This window comes from Anabrus simplex, chromosome 8, assembly GCF_040414725.1.
Source record: "Anabrus simplex isolate iqAnaSimp1 chromosome 8, ASM4041472v1, whole genome shotgun sequence".
NCBI classification, from domain to species: Eukaryota; Metazoa; Arthropoda; class Insecta; order Orthoptera; family Tettigoniidae; genus Anabrus; species Anabrus simplex.
Window position 1 is genome coordinate 17,464,278 of NC_090272.1, and position 15,386 is coordinate 17,479,663.

Sequence of the window (15,386 nt, forward strand, 5' to 3'; positions counted from 1 at the left end):
GGTTTTAAGTTTCGACTTAGTTAAAGTGTAACAAAAAATTTTCAGTCTGTCAAACACACTGAAATTACAATATAAATTATAACACTATAAATATATCTGTAAAAATACGCACTGTAAAATTACACACTAGTATACAAAGAAAGACATGTTTCGTTCTACAAGAACATCCTCAGATACTATCAAATCACATAAATCATGTTTATGTATGTACAGTGTTCTTTACGTTGCGTAAACTTGTCAATGACAGAGAGTTTAGTGATAACATGAACCAGTAATGACACGAACATTCATAAGTAGAGGGCGCCAGGAAATGTTCTCCGCAGCGCCTACGTGCACCTGCGCGAGGTGGCATCAGCAGTTAAGTTGCCAGCACGGCTGCTGCCGCTTGTATCAAAACAAACAAACAAACAAACAAACAAACAAACAAACAAACAAACAAACAAACAAACAAACAAACAAACAAACAGTAAACGTTGTACTCACCACAGCAATTCATAACAGAAGCTGGAAGTGTTCAATACGTCTATACATATTGTCGAAGACTTTCACAAGTCTCTTGCGTAATGGACTGCACATAATTAATGATATTCACTTTAAGTTCATCAATCCTTTTTCGTCTGTTCCCGGTACATCGTGAACTGAGCCAGTTATCAAAACCCGAACGGTATCCCGGTTTGGACACTTTGAATTAGGAAACCGCTCCTGAAATTTTAGTTTGCATTTTCTGTAAACCGATCACCTTCGCGAAAAGCGTATTCCACGAAAAATGCTCTCTCTTCAGTAGTAAACATTACCGCGCACTATTCAAATAATCTAGCTGAATGCACACTGACGATTTCGAAAGCCCACAGCTGTCGACCTTGGCCTCTCGCCGAGCGGGAGTGACAGATATGACACCGTGCTGCCAACTAAACTGCTGATGCTCTCTCACGCAGCAGCAGGAGAACATTTCCTGGAGCCCGTTATTAATATAATGAAAAGCTTCTGTACTTATCTAGAATGCCGATGCTAAATTCATCGTCACCAAACACTAATTCAGGACTGTGTTCATGGAGAGGCAAATAGAAAGTTTTGGTTATAGCCACTGTCTTCGTGAAGTACAGGCCGTACCGTAGCAAGCGCGGGAAAGCAATCAGCTGATCGTTAGGGGGGAAGTTTAGCACGTGAGTTAGTTGAGTTACATGTGAATTATTCGCTGTTTTATTGAAATTTTTAACGTTGGTCGCATGTTTACTCAGATACATATTAGACTGAGTCGTTATCGACTGCATTATTAAGTGAAAAGTCCTCTACTAGTGAAGAAAACTTAGTGTGAGCGTGTATTCATGTGACTCATTTTGTAATTTATTTCTGTAATGTTATAACCTTAGTGTATAATGAATTGAGTTAATTCATTCAGCGTTTTATTATCAACCACGATGTGTATATAATTGAATTAAGGTTATCAGTGAGAGAAAACACCAAGCTAAGAGTTGCTGTGCGCCTGGCTGGAAAGTAAATAAACGGGGAGAGTACACTCCAGTATTTGTGTTTCCTTCTGAAGAAGAAAGAGTTAGGTTGTGGAAGAAGGCTATTCCTAGGGAGAAATTAATAGTGAATCACCACACAGTTGTGTGTATCAACAAATTTCCTGAAGACTAAATCCTGAGGGAAATAAGAGTGTCTCGTCCAGATGGAGAGTTAACATTTATTATTATGTCGAAAACATGGGTAATATTGGATATATTTTGTATGTAATCTGACTTACGGCTTATTTGAATTCGGTGTATCTGAAAATTTAAGTCAATTTTAGGAATTTTTCCATTTTAGGTAAAAATGTATCGTGAAATAACACTGCCGAGACTTTTTCTATCAAATTTTAAATATAGGCAATGGAACAGGATTATTCGATGAAAACTGAATATGAACATTATTTGCTTGTTTAAAAATTTAATTTTTTTAACAATAAGTGAATTTCATGACAGTAACTCTAAATGTTTTGTTATTCTTGGAGGTTAGGTTATTCGTAATCTTTCTTATAGGTACTGAATTGATGGTACAGAAGTAATTTACATTTGTAGTATATTGTATTGGTAACTGATTGCTTGTTTTCTCAGTGTGTATGATATGAATGTTCCAGTTGCCTAGAAAATGGATAGAAATCGCAAGAGTATATCTCAAAGTGTTATCCTGTACTCACGGAAACGAATGGATATACGCGAGAAATAGAAAGTTACGGGGAAGGATATGCATTGTATAATAATGGAGTTTTAGTTATTCCACTCGATCCATGAGTTATTCAGTATCTCCGCGTAACGCGATTCCGAGACTTCGGTCCAACGAGTTTACTGAGTGCTATTACTCTCAGCCTGTGTTTACTTCGGGGATTCATCCGTCCGGTACATACTTGTCTGGGTGGTGGACTGTACGCTGATGCCATCTTGCGGCACCCGATGAAACTAACTTGAGCGGCAGTTGATGTGTGGAAACAATGTCTTGTGAGTGTAGTTTTTTTTTGGTTGGGTCGAGTAAGGAAGCAACCTTATCACGTACTGCTGCTGGTGAAGATTAAGTAAGAAGAAGCAAGTATGGAATTCGATCCAGGCTAAGTGAATCGCCTACTTGGCATGTAGGCCATCAAATAACCTCGCCGACAACTGTAAGTAGCCTTGGCTTGTAATTGTTCTTCTTCAAGACCGGAGTAACCAGTGTTTTTCAACTAAGCAACAGATTATGGAGGTGTTATCGGAACGTGTCTGCTTTAGCAAAATTTAAAGGGTTACCGTTCATTCAAAATTCAAGAAAACTGAACTTGGCAGTAGTAATGTACGGAATTTCAGGTCATACCATAACTATGTAATGTATTTGCTAGTTAATGTGGGGCTTATATAAGATTGTAAGCCGATGAGTTTATTGAAATTATACCTTGAAGTATCTTCCAAGGTCTTGTGGTATTTTGACTAACGTTCAGCAGCTCATGACTGCTACATCAAAAATTTAGGTAATAGGTATAGTCTTTGATCTGGTGGTTCAAGAGTAATTTCTTTTAATTTATTTAATTGTTAGTTTTGATCCTGTTTAGCTCATAACCACCTAGATTTTGCGGAATGCGCTAAACTAAAAGCATTTTTAATGACTACTGAAGTTGTTTATGGCAGCCATTTTGCGGGTGTCTTGTGAGTGGTTACTATGGTAACTCAGTGTAAACTATTGAGTGGGCGTAGTCCCTGTTGACTTTGACATTTGAGTGTCGCACTCGTTGTAGGCGACAGTTGAAGTTTATCGTGTATGATGGAATGATGTACAGTCAGACGCCTTGATTTTGGACTGATTGTATTTAATTTACATTCTGTTATGAATATTTGGTTTGAAACTCATGTGATAATTGAATTATTTCCTTGCTGACCTTATCTCTATTTTGATTTTCCCTACCTCTATGGTCATTCAGCCTAGTTTCCGCCGGTACCTGGCATGCTTTAATCTTGGGTTACTCTGGTAGTCGTTGGAAATTGTTTTAACTTTTATTTACCTAGTTTTCTTTTCTTACACACTGTGGGGGCTGTCATGCAATTATTAATTATTGATGAATTAATATAGTGATATATTTTAAAAGGATCCTATTTTTCCATAATTATTAATTGATCGTCTTAGTCAAACTTAAGGTTATATTACTCATACTATTAATCTCAAGAATTTAAATGATTAATTAATTTTGTTCTTTTAATTTCAATTTGCTGTTGTCGGAGTTGAGGTATTATTTTTATTAAAGGATTTCTTTTATTGGAATCAATCTCGTTATTTCAGTCAGGATTTTAATTTTAATAATAATAATAATAATAATAATAATAATAATAATAATAATAATAATAATAATAATTGTACCGGGCGGTACACCTCCACGCCGCTAATCCAAACATTGCGCCAGTTGAAACTCCTCTACTGGAGAAAGCCTGAACTTTAACAACCACATTAATTCTAGGGTTTCCCAGAAGATGTCTTTACTGTAAATTTTGAAGTGTTCTGAACTATGTCGATTTCGATTCATTTTTGTTTGCTCTGTAGTAAGAAGTGTGAACATTCTCTTCTAGATGGTACTACTTAAGAACTACAATTGTGCACCCTGGTGCGAAGTGAAGGAAACATTTTTGAAGAAATTTTGTAGTCATAAGGTTGCTCTTTGTTAAATTTCTTTCAGTTATTTTTTCGGTTGGCAGTATAAAACTTCTCTTTCCGCTTGTTTTGAATTTAACCAATCCCGAATTTCTCTAATTAATTTTTGACCAATAACGTATGTCTTCTCCGATATGGAGATGTTGCTTTATACTACCCAATAAAATTGAGGGGGGTGTGGGGTCTCATTCTTGAAAGGTCTCGAATGTTCCACGAGGGTATTTAAACTGCTGATTTTCTGGTCTCCGGGCCACTTCAGTAACATCTATCTTAGTGTGTTTATGTAGCAGGGGGCGGGAAGCGCCTCTTTCTTCGGGCAGCAGTTCATCCATAAGGTAATGGCCTTTTAATAACTTCTTTTCTTGCTAGCTCAGCAGTTTAACCCTCGGGGCAGGTCCGAAACTTTTATCATGTAACTTTCCTTTAAAATGTAAAAGACACTTGGTATAAATTCTGTCTCTTTAACTACAAATTGGGATAGAGAGTGCCTAACCCTCTCGAGCTCCCACTCATATTGTTTTGAGGTGACTACGTTTTCATAACAGTTTCCCTTCTCTTCGTAATGTAATAAAGTTTTCCTATCGTGTCACCTCCGTAGTATGGGATTAGCCCTTGCATAAGCGGCCTAGTGCCAAATACGTTTTTAAAAGGTGTATTAGGAGTGCAAGTTACGCCTCCACTGAAGTTGGTATTTTGGGGCCACGTAATTGTCCTGTTTCTTTACTGAATAGGCCTCAGTAGGTTGGGTATTTTTACCCCTGTTCTTGTGTGCCTCTAGGGCAGCTTGAAGGTTGAGTTTGGTGTGACCTTTGAATAGGCTTGAACTTTGTGAGCAGGTTGCTCTTTCTTAAATTTGGTTTCTGTGTGCCTCGAGCAGGCTTAACTGGGTAATTGGGAGCTAGTGCTCCTTGGCATGATTGGGGTTTTCTGCCCCTTTGTTGAACTTTGTTCATATGTAAAGTTGGGCTCATTGCTCAAGGATTGCGTGTCTGGGGGCTCGAAGCCAAATCCATTAACAAATTGCAATTGTACATTCTTAATTTGTTGATATGCTACTGAGTACCTGTCATACTTGTTATTTCTTGATCTTGAAAAGAAAATATAACCTTTGTTACATTTTAAATTAACTTTAATTTCGTAAGTTGAGTCCTATTCATCCCAGCACCTTCTTTCACCTCTGCTGTTCCACAGATACCTCGGAACAAGTGGTAGCAGAGCGTGGTTGAATGGGTCTCAATTTAGCCCCTTTTGACGGCTAAACATTGCTTTGCTTTCGAACTCTAACAATTTTCTCTGTCGCTGGACTTTTCTTTCTAATTTTTCAAAACTGTTAATTTTTTGTCATCATGTCCGGCTCTCGCGAAGTCCTCCACCCCGGCTACTTGCGCAAGGAGGAATTACTCTATGAATTAACCATTAGAAATGTTCAATCTGGAGGAACGGTTGCGATAGACACTAATAAGCTAAAAGATTCCCTTGATTTGCCTATAACCATCCCGACTTTGGGAGAAAAAGAGATTGACGACGCTCTCTCCACGATCAATGATAATACTACTGAGCTAGCATCTGTAGTTAGCTTTTTTGAAGTAAGTGATCCATCTCCTAATCAACTCAAAAGAGTACAGGCCAGGTTGTATCACTTTTATAATAGGGTGTGTGATCTATTGTCTCTGAAGTTAAATGACGTTCAGGGTAAGGAAGCTAGCGTCCTTGCCGAAAACTTGTCTAAAATGTCTAGTAAAGTTAGCCATTTGTTATCTGGATCTGCTATTCCTAAAGTCGATCAGCCTATGGTAGTAAATATTGTAAGTGGGGAGGATTCCTCTAAAGAGGAAGGAAGTAGTACTGCGGCGGCTACCCAACGAACATCTGCCCCATTAGAAACGGAGTCCGGTCGTCGCACGTCCATTCCACCCTTTGTGGTAAATAATGCGCCCTCTGAAACAGCTTCTACACCCCATAGGCCGTTATGTCACCCGGGTTCAGTAGTTTGCCGCATCCATTAGCAATGTTGCTCAGGGGTATTTCTAAGTTTTCCGTTAATTCCACAAGCGACGTTACCTAAGATTTTTAGTGAGTTCCAAGATCATGCCCTTGTTTTTTCTCTTTCTCCGTGTCAAATCCTTCAGATTATTTACCCGTATTCTATTGGTGTTCTAGCGGACAAAATGGTTAGGACAATTGCCGAACAGTCATCCATAGAAGACCTCCACGCCCATCTGTTAGCTAATTTTATTCCAGCTCGAGCTAGGTCATCTCTAATTCAGAAGTATTATTATAGAGTGCAGCGACTTGACGCAAACCTGGCATACTTCATACAAGACATCAAATTCTATACTAGGGTATTTGCCCTTCATTTTCCCGAAGATCAAATTGTTCAGGCCATAGTGGAAGGTATTTCTCCATGGTACCGATCACACTTGTGTTTCGCGTCGCGTCCGCAAACCTTTGCCGAGTTAGAGGCGATGGCTCTCTCAGCCGAAGGAGTTAGATACGCCGATACCTTGCGTGTCGCGAGAGAACCCCCTCCATCCTCTAGTAGTTTTCGGCCTCTACCTCGCCGACCCGTCACACCCCGCAAATGTTACGCTTGCGGGTCGCCTGACCATCTTCGCAATACATGTCCATTGATCAAGTCTAGTGGGACAAAGAATGGATCACGGTCATCTCAAGGCTGTTTTAAATGCGGCGCGTTTTCCCATATATCCAAGAATTGCCCAAATACGATCAGCACCCCCTCATGCTCCACTTCTGGTGCAACTTCCACCAATGTCAATAATAACAAGTGACTAGTAGCTTTGGCTGGGTCGACCTTCCGAGGCTCAGCCCCAAGTAAAACTGCCGAATTCCCAAGGAAAACTCAGTTTTCGAATTCATCTTTTGAAGGCCCTAAAGAATGTCTTAAGATTGCGGCGGATACCCCCGCACCTGTTCCTTTTCTCAAAATTGAAGTAAATAATGAACCTGTAACAGCTTCATTAGATTCAGGCAGTGTGTGTTCTATTATTTCGGCTAAATGGTACTCCAAATTGAAAACTGTTTGTAAACTTCCTGACTATTGCTCATCTTCAGTTCAATATGTTTCGGCTAATTCTTCTCCATTAGAAATTTTAGGTTTTTTTATATGCCAAAATTCGGATTTCTAAATGTACTTGGAAAGTCAAATTGTTTGTGGCAAAGCACTTGTCCTGCCCCATTATATTGGGAGCAGATTTCATGTCCCACACTGGTCTAGTGCTCGACCTTCATAGCAGGTCGTGCACATTCAAATTTGCTTCTAATGGTAAAATCCCTTTGTTAAAGTGTAGTTCTGTATCATGTTCATCTATTTCGCCTACTCAGGATGAGATGTTGTTAGATCTTAGACATCTACCTGAGGAGCAGGCTGATAGTATTCGTAAGCTGTGTCAGTCGTTTCCAGAGGTGTTCTCGGATACTCTTGGTGTTACTGACCTTATTGAATGCAAAATTGAGGTCACGGATTCGATTCCTGTCCGTTTTCCACCTTATAGGCTATCTCCACCTAAAATGAAGGCATTGAAAGAAATCATCGATCAAATGTTAAAGGATGGTATTATTCGGCCCTCTAAGTCGGCATATTCTTCGCCTATTTTTCTAGTCCCGAAACCCCAAGGTGGCTTCAGGCCTGTGATTGATTATAGGGCTCTCAATCGGAAGGTGGTGTTACAATCCGTGCCCCTTCCCGACCTTCATTCTTGTTTTTCATGGTTTCGTAAAGCTAAGTTCTTCACCATCTTGGACCTCAATCAGGCCTATTATCAAATTCCTCTTTCTGAAGAATCTAAACATCTTACAACGTTTGCCACGGATTGGAAATTGTACGAATACAACCGCGTACTTTCCGGGCTCCCCACGGGAGCAGCTGTACTTACGAGACTGCTAGATAGGGTCTTCTCCGACATCAAATTTGAGTACTTGTACCACTATCTCGATGATGTCGTCGTATTTTCGGAGACCTTCGAAGAACATCTAGATCATCTGAAAGAAGTTCTCAATCGCCTTGTAAGGCTGGGTTAACTGTGAAATTGTCCAAGGTCGCCTTCGCTAAGCCTTCCATGTCATTCCTAGGGCATATTGTGTCGCCCGATGGTGTTGCAGTCGATCACTCTAGAACACAGGCCATCCGTGATTTCAAGCCTCCCAAGGACATCAAAGGTATTGCCAGATTCATTGGTATGGTGAACTTCTTCAGGAAACTTATTCCAAATTTCGCCAATAGAGCGGCGCCCTTGAACTTACTACGTAGGGAAGGCGTCACATTTGAGTGGGGACCTTCTCAACAAGCCGCTTTTGAAGATCTCAAATTAGCTCTGTGTAATGCCCCTGTTCTGGCTATGCCCGATTTCTCCAAGAAATTCATCATCCAAACCGACGCGTCGTCGTCGGCGGTAGCTGCAGTCCTTCTTCAAGAGACTGAACTAGGGAGGCGCCCCATCGCCTATGCCTCTAGGACTCTATCGGCTCAGTCCGGCTCCATGGCTAAATGGTTAGCGTGCTGGCCTTTGGTCACAGAGGTCCCGGGTTCTATTCCCGGCAGGGTCGGGAATTTTAACCATCATTGGTTAATTTCACTGGCACTGGGGCTGGGTGTATGTGTCGTCTTCATCATCATTTCATCCTCATCACGACGCGCAGGTCACCTACAGGTGTCAAATCGAAAGACCTGCACCTGGCGAGCCGAACATGTCCCTCGGACACTCCCGGCACTAAAAGCCATACGCCTTTGTTGTCTATCGGCTCAAGAAGCCAAGTACTCCATCTATGAGCTCGAAGGTTTGGCAGTTTTATTTGCACTAGAAAAGTTCCGCCATTATCTGGAACATGTCAAGTTCGGCTTGGAGACTGATAACCAAGCCTTAAGCTGGGTCTTAGGTAGGCCGCGTCGTACTGGTCGTATAGCCCGATGGGCCATCCGAATTTCTGCCTTCCAATTTGATGTTAGGCATATCAGAGGTACTGAAAATGTTATGGCAGACGGACTAAGCCGTATGTTTTCCAATGATGTAGAGACCCATGAACTGGTCGATAGTTCGTCACCTCCCGAGTCCATACTACCTGAGGCTTATGCCATTCTGACTGATGCTCCCATGTTGTTTAGGGATATTGAAAAATATCAACGTGAAGATCCAGTGCTGCCTCCCATTATGGAAACCCTTTCTTCTGGGGAACATGTCGTCCCTTATGTATTGAGGAATGGTGTTTTATGTTGTCCGTCGAGGCATGATCAAAAAATGAAAGTTGTAGTTCCAGCTGTTCTTGTACCAATGATCTTCAAGTACTATCATGGGACCACATTAGGGGGGCATTTAGGCATCTTCAAAACGAGAAAGATAAGTGAGATGTTCATCTGGAAGAGTATGGACGGAGAAATCCGTGAATTGGTAAAATCTTGTAAATCATGTTGGCTTAGTAAACCTACCATGTCAACTAAGCAAGGGCTTTTGTCTTCTCATCAAGCGTCGCGCCCCATGGAACGTCTCTACATCGATTACATAAGACCCTTCCCCGAGTCAAAGGGGAATGCCAACAAGTTCATCCTTGTATGTGTAGATGGTTTTACAAGATTTTCTTGGTTATTTCCAACTAAGCTGGCTACCGCCCAGTCCACCATTACTTGTTTAAATTCCATTTTTGCTTCTTTCGATCCGTGTCAATATATTGTGTCTGATAATGCTAAAGCTTTCACATCCAATCTCTTTCGTAAATTCTGTTTTGACCTGTCCATATCGCATGTAACAACATCTGCTTACTATCCTCAACCATCTCTAGCAGAACGGGTCAACCGTAATCTGAGGTCGGCCCTTATTGCCTATCATCACGACGATCATTCTAGGTGGGACACATCCCTGCATTGGTTAGCTTTTGCTTTGAATTCGGCGGTTCATGAATCTCATAAATTTACTCCAGCTTCTTTGATGTTTGATTTTGTTCCAAACACGCCGCTCTCTAACCTTAGGCCTCTGAGTGACATTCTACCTGAGGCAATAGATCCTGATAATATTAAAGATCTTTGGAAGAAGGCTAAAGCCAATCTTAAAGTGTCTCATGAAAAGGTTAGGGGACGGAGACCCACCCATTTGAAGGTCGGCGACCAGGTTATGGTCAAGAATTTTGTTCCCGCGGGCAAGCTTCCCCCCAGATTTCATGGGCCTTGTATTATTCTGGATTTCCTTACACCCGTTACTTTATTATTAAGCAATCCAGCCACCGAGAGGATATTTAGGGTTCACCTGTCACAGGTGAAACCTGTGTAACTTCCGCGCTAACTTAACTGGTTTGAAAGAATTCGGAAGGTTATATTTTTCTTTGGTTTAATTTTTAGGCCTTCTGCCCCTGGAATTAGGTCTCTTGTATTAAAACATTTTTGTACAACCTCCTCCGACCAGTTACACTGCTATCCTGTCCTCGCCATGGCCATTACCATGCTCCCGCTTCCTGCTCAAACACACTTGTGGCTAATTGAAATGAAATAAAACCTCCACGCCACTGGCCCCTCAGCCTCACCACAAAGACTGTACCCTAAAATCAGTATGGTCCAACAAAATGCTGCCGTCGAGATCTTAATGTTTCAGTGCCCCCGCAGCCGTGCGGCGCCGTTCCGCTCCTGTAGTAGAGAACGGGCCCGATCTACTTCAAAGAGGACAACCAGTGTACGGCGAGCCGGAGCCCTCCTCCCGGCCAAGGCTGATGTGTGGCGTTCTTCCGGCAACTGCCCGCGAATTGTAAACAATCGTCGCGGGTGCGGCGTACTTCACCACCACTACCACTCTCATAGTGCGGGAGAGCGATATCTCAGGGTACTTGAGGGGTCCGAGCGGTCTCCTCTGGACACAAGCTGCTGCGGCTGGTCTCGCCATCAAGTAATAGGCAACTAATGTACTTAATCAGCTACATGGACATTTCATATCAACAATTACTACATTTTTGGATTCAACTGCAACATCTGGTGGGCTGAATTTTTTTTTCCTTTCAAGAATTAAAAGTTTTTCTTTCTGAATTCGACTACTACAAGCATAAAGACATTACATCAAAAGCTACTACAAAGAATTTTGAAACTGGATCCAACCAATTTAAGAAAACTTGATTGTAAATCCTTCTGCAATTAATTTCTATATTAACATCATAACTTGGACCTTGTTTTTAAACGAAATTTGGTGTTCTTCTGTATCACCCCTTGGAAGAACCTTTGGGGGGGAGGCCTGTAGCGGGCGGTACACCTCCACGCCGCTAATTCAAACATTGCGCCAGTTGAAACTCCTCTACTCTAGAAAACCTGAACTTTAACAACCACATTAATTCTAGGGTTTCCCAGAAGATGTCTTTACTGTAAATTTTGAAGTGTTCTGAACTATGTCGATTTCGATTCATTTTTGTTTGCTCTGTAGTAAGAAGTGTGAACATTCTCTTCTAGATGGCACTACTTAAGAACTACAATTGTGCACCCTGGTGCGAAGAGAAGGAACCTTTTCTGAAGAAATTTTGTAGTCATAAGGTTGTTCTTTGTTAAATTTCTTTCGGTTATTTTTTGGGTTGGCAGTATAACCATTCTCTTTCCGCTTGTTTTGAATTTAGCCTATCCCGAATTTCTCTAATTAATTTTTGACCAATAACGTATGTCTTCTCTGATATGGAGATGTTGCTTTATACTACCCAATAAAATTGAGGGGGTGTGGGGTCTCATTCTTGAAAGGTCTCGAATGTTCCACGAGGGTATTTAAACTGCTGATTTTCTGGTCTCCGGGCCACTTCAGTAACATCTATCCTAGTGTGATTATGTAGCAGGGGGCGGGAAGCGCCTCTTTCTTCGGGCAGCAGTTCATCCATAAGGTAACGGCCTTTTAATAACTTCTTTTCTTGCTAGCTGAGCAGTTTAACCCTCGGGGCAGGTTGGAAACTTTTATCATGTAACTTTCCTTTAAAATGTAAAAGACACTTGGTATAAATTCTGTCTCTTTAACTACAAATTGGGATAGAGAGTGCCTAACCCTCTCGAGCTCCCACTCATATTGTTTTGAGGTGACTACGTTTTCATAACAGTTTCCCTTCTCTTCGTAATGTAATAAAGTTTTCCTATCGTGTCACCTCCGTAGTATGGGATTAGCCCTTGCATAAGCGGCCTAGTGCCAAATACGTTTTTAAAAGGTGTATTAGGAGTGCAAGTTACGCCTCCACTGAAGTTGGTATTTTGGGGCCACGTAATTGTCCTGTTTCTTTACTGAATAGGCCTCAGTAGGTTGGGTATTTTTACCCCTGTTCTTGTGTGCCTCTAGGGCAGCTTGAAGGTTGAGTTTGGTGTGACCTTTGAATAGGCTTGAACTTTGTGAGCAGGTTGCTCTTTCTTAAATTTGGTTTCTGTGTGCCTCGAGCAGGCTTAACTGGGTAATTGGGAGCTAGTGCTCCTTGGCATGATTGGGGTTTTCTGCCCCTTTGTTGAACTTTGTTCATATGTAAAGTTGGGCTCATTGCTCAAGGATTGCGTGTCTGGGGGCTCGAAGCCCAAATCCATTAACAAATTGCAATTGTACATTCCTAATTTGTTGATATGCTACTGAGTACCTGTCATACTTGTTATTTCTTGATCTTGAAAAGAAAATATAACCTTTGTTAAATTTTAAATTAACTTTAATTTCGTAAGTTGAGACCTATTCATCCCAGCACCTTCTTTCACCTCTGCTGTTCCACAGATACCTCGGAACAATAATAATAATAATAATAATAATAATAATAATAATAATAATAATAATAATAATAATAATAATAAGGTAATGTATACCTCGTCCACTCGGCCTCTTGTGTCCAGAGTTTCTACTCTATGCGACGATCTTTCCTTGGGGATCATAAACTGGTAAGTCTTTCTGTTTTGTTGTGTTATTGTTTGTTGGTTTTGGATCCCTGGTCGTGCAAACCTCTCTCACTCTGTTAAGTTTGATTTTTTCGTGAGAGTAAAGTTGTGGTATCAGAGCCGTGGTTACCATAGCGACAACGTTCTGTTATCATTTTTCATTTGGGGCCTAGACTTTGCCTTCTTATGTTTATGATTGCCTTTTTAGGCGCTGAATGAGAGGTCATAGCTATCAGACTGACTGAAATAACTGACTGTAGTACCAGAAAGTGGTGCGTATTAAAATCTAAAATTTGTAAAGAGAGAGGCAAGGTTAGTATTGGTTCTAACTCAAGTGTTTTGTGTTTCATGTTAATATAGCTGCCCGGTCTGTGTTGTTACGGAGAATGTTGCGGAAGTGGGAGCTGCTATATGAGGTAGAAGTCCGTGGATTGGAGCCCACCGGCTCTATGCGTTGTGATGTTGCCTTACTACTGGCTTCCCTTGATTCTCCAGTTAAACCAGGTGACATGAGCATCGAATTCGTTGAGTCAGTGCACTCTGTAGCTATTTCGTTTAAGGAATTGTTAGTTTTGTGAAGCAGATTAAAGAATTTCAACCATCACATTATCAGATAAAGAGGTTAAAGGCTAAAACTAATCACTTTATCAACAGGGTTCAGGATTTAATATCTCTTGGTCCTGAAGGTGAGTTGATGACTCAGTGCACTTCATTGTTAACATTAGTAATGTATGCTTCTATTGAACTTGATCTCATGATACATGCGAAAAGGTTTGGTCAATTGTCATTGAGTGATGAGACTAGAATTGATGAAGGTAATTGCCTAGGTGGAGGTATGAGCCTATTACTTCTCAAACTGTTAGTAACCAGTCATCTCATTTCTGCGGGCTCAGTCCTGTATTAGAGAATTTATTAATCAGGTCATGTTCTTCTCCTAATTCAATTAAGGATCTCTTCAAAAATGTAAGGGTTTTCTCTGTGGATTCTATTGATGAAACTATCTGATTTATGCGATTTCAGGTGGAGTTAACGGAGTCGGCTAACGTATATTCCGTGGATGCAATTGGAATTTTTAGATTGTTATTTCCAAACTGCGAAGGAGTTCTAAAAAGAGAAATTTCAAAGGCTATAACTAATAACTTGAGTGTGACCGAATTTCATGAATTGATCCTGGCAAGGTTTATCCCATCGCTGGCATTACAAGGTCTAGTTCTAAAACATTGTTTTAGGACGCAGTTTTGCACGAAAGTTTGTTAGCCTATGTCCTGGATTTAAAGTTTTACTGTGAAGTATTCAAAGTCATGGTACCAGAAGGAAAGATTTTAGCTCAGATTCTTAAAGGTATTACACCTGAATATAGATCCTTTTTATCATTGACGAAGAGCCCTAGTAATTTCGCTGAACTTGAGGAAGCTTGTACCTTTGCCGAGGACGTAAAACATGGTGATGAGTCTCGGCACGCTAGGTATCCACCTCCCTGTGTTCCTTATAAGCCTAACAATGCCTGCACTCATCCTTTCACCCCTTCTTCATCCAAGAAATGCTATGCTTGTGGATCTAGGGACCACCTAAGGAATAATTGCCCTTCTGAGAGAGTTAGAGGTTGTTATGTATGCGGATCTAAGATACATATGAAAGGACAGTGCCCTAAACTGCGGAATAGTAATTCTGGATGGATTTTCTTATTTCTAAAGCTGATACATATTTGTTAAAGAATAATGAAAAAACTCAAATTTACATTGTCAAACACCTTCTTCAGATCAACAAATTCTACAAACGTTGATTTATACATTTATTTTTATTTTTATCCTTATCACTTGCCTCAGTGTTAAACATTGCTTCTTGCGTTTCCATTCCTTTTCTAAAACCAAATTGATCTTCAGATAATTGTTCTCTTATATTGTTTTCCAATCTCCGTAATATTGTTCTAGTGATTATTTTTGAGGTATGACTCACTAAACTCATTGTGTATTGTTTACAAGATCTTGCATTAGATTTATGTATCCAATGCAGTTAAAGAGAGCTTGTTGGTTTAAGGTGATGTGAATGGTAAGGTTCCCTTTCCTCAAACGTTAGGTATTTCTAGTAATGTCCTTCCGAGGACTTCGACCATTTGCCTTGAAGTCAATAATGAACATGCATCGATTCTCGTAGCGTTGTATCACTTATGAGTGAGGATTGGTAATCAAAGATGAAAGGTTGTTGCAATCTACCCGAAATCAGGGCTTCTAATCTTAATTGTGTGACTGCCAATGGAGACAGATTGAGTATTCTGGGTTCCATTTCAGTCAAAATCAGAATTGCTGAATGAACTTGGAAAACAGATTGTCTCGTGGGGTCTGATTTATCTTACCAAATAATTTTAGGTGCTGAT

At 40.6% G+C, this 15,386-nt stretch overlaps 1 protein-coding gene across 3 annotated transcripts in view; it reads right to left on the reverse strand.

The window, feature by feature from the left end:
- LOC136879210 (uncharacterized) overlaps positions 1-15,386 on the reverse strand; it is a 1,250,431-nt gene that overhangs the window by 566,192 nt on the left and 668,853 nt on the right. The gene's annotated exons all lie outside the window — the stretch shown is intronic.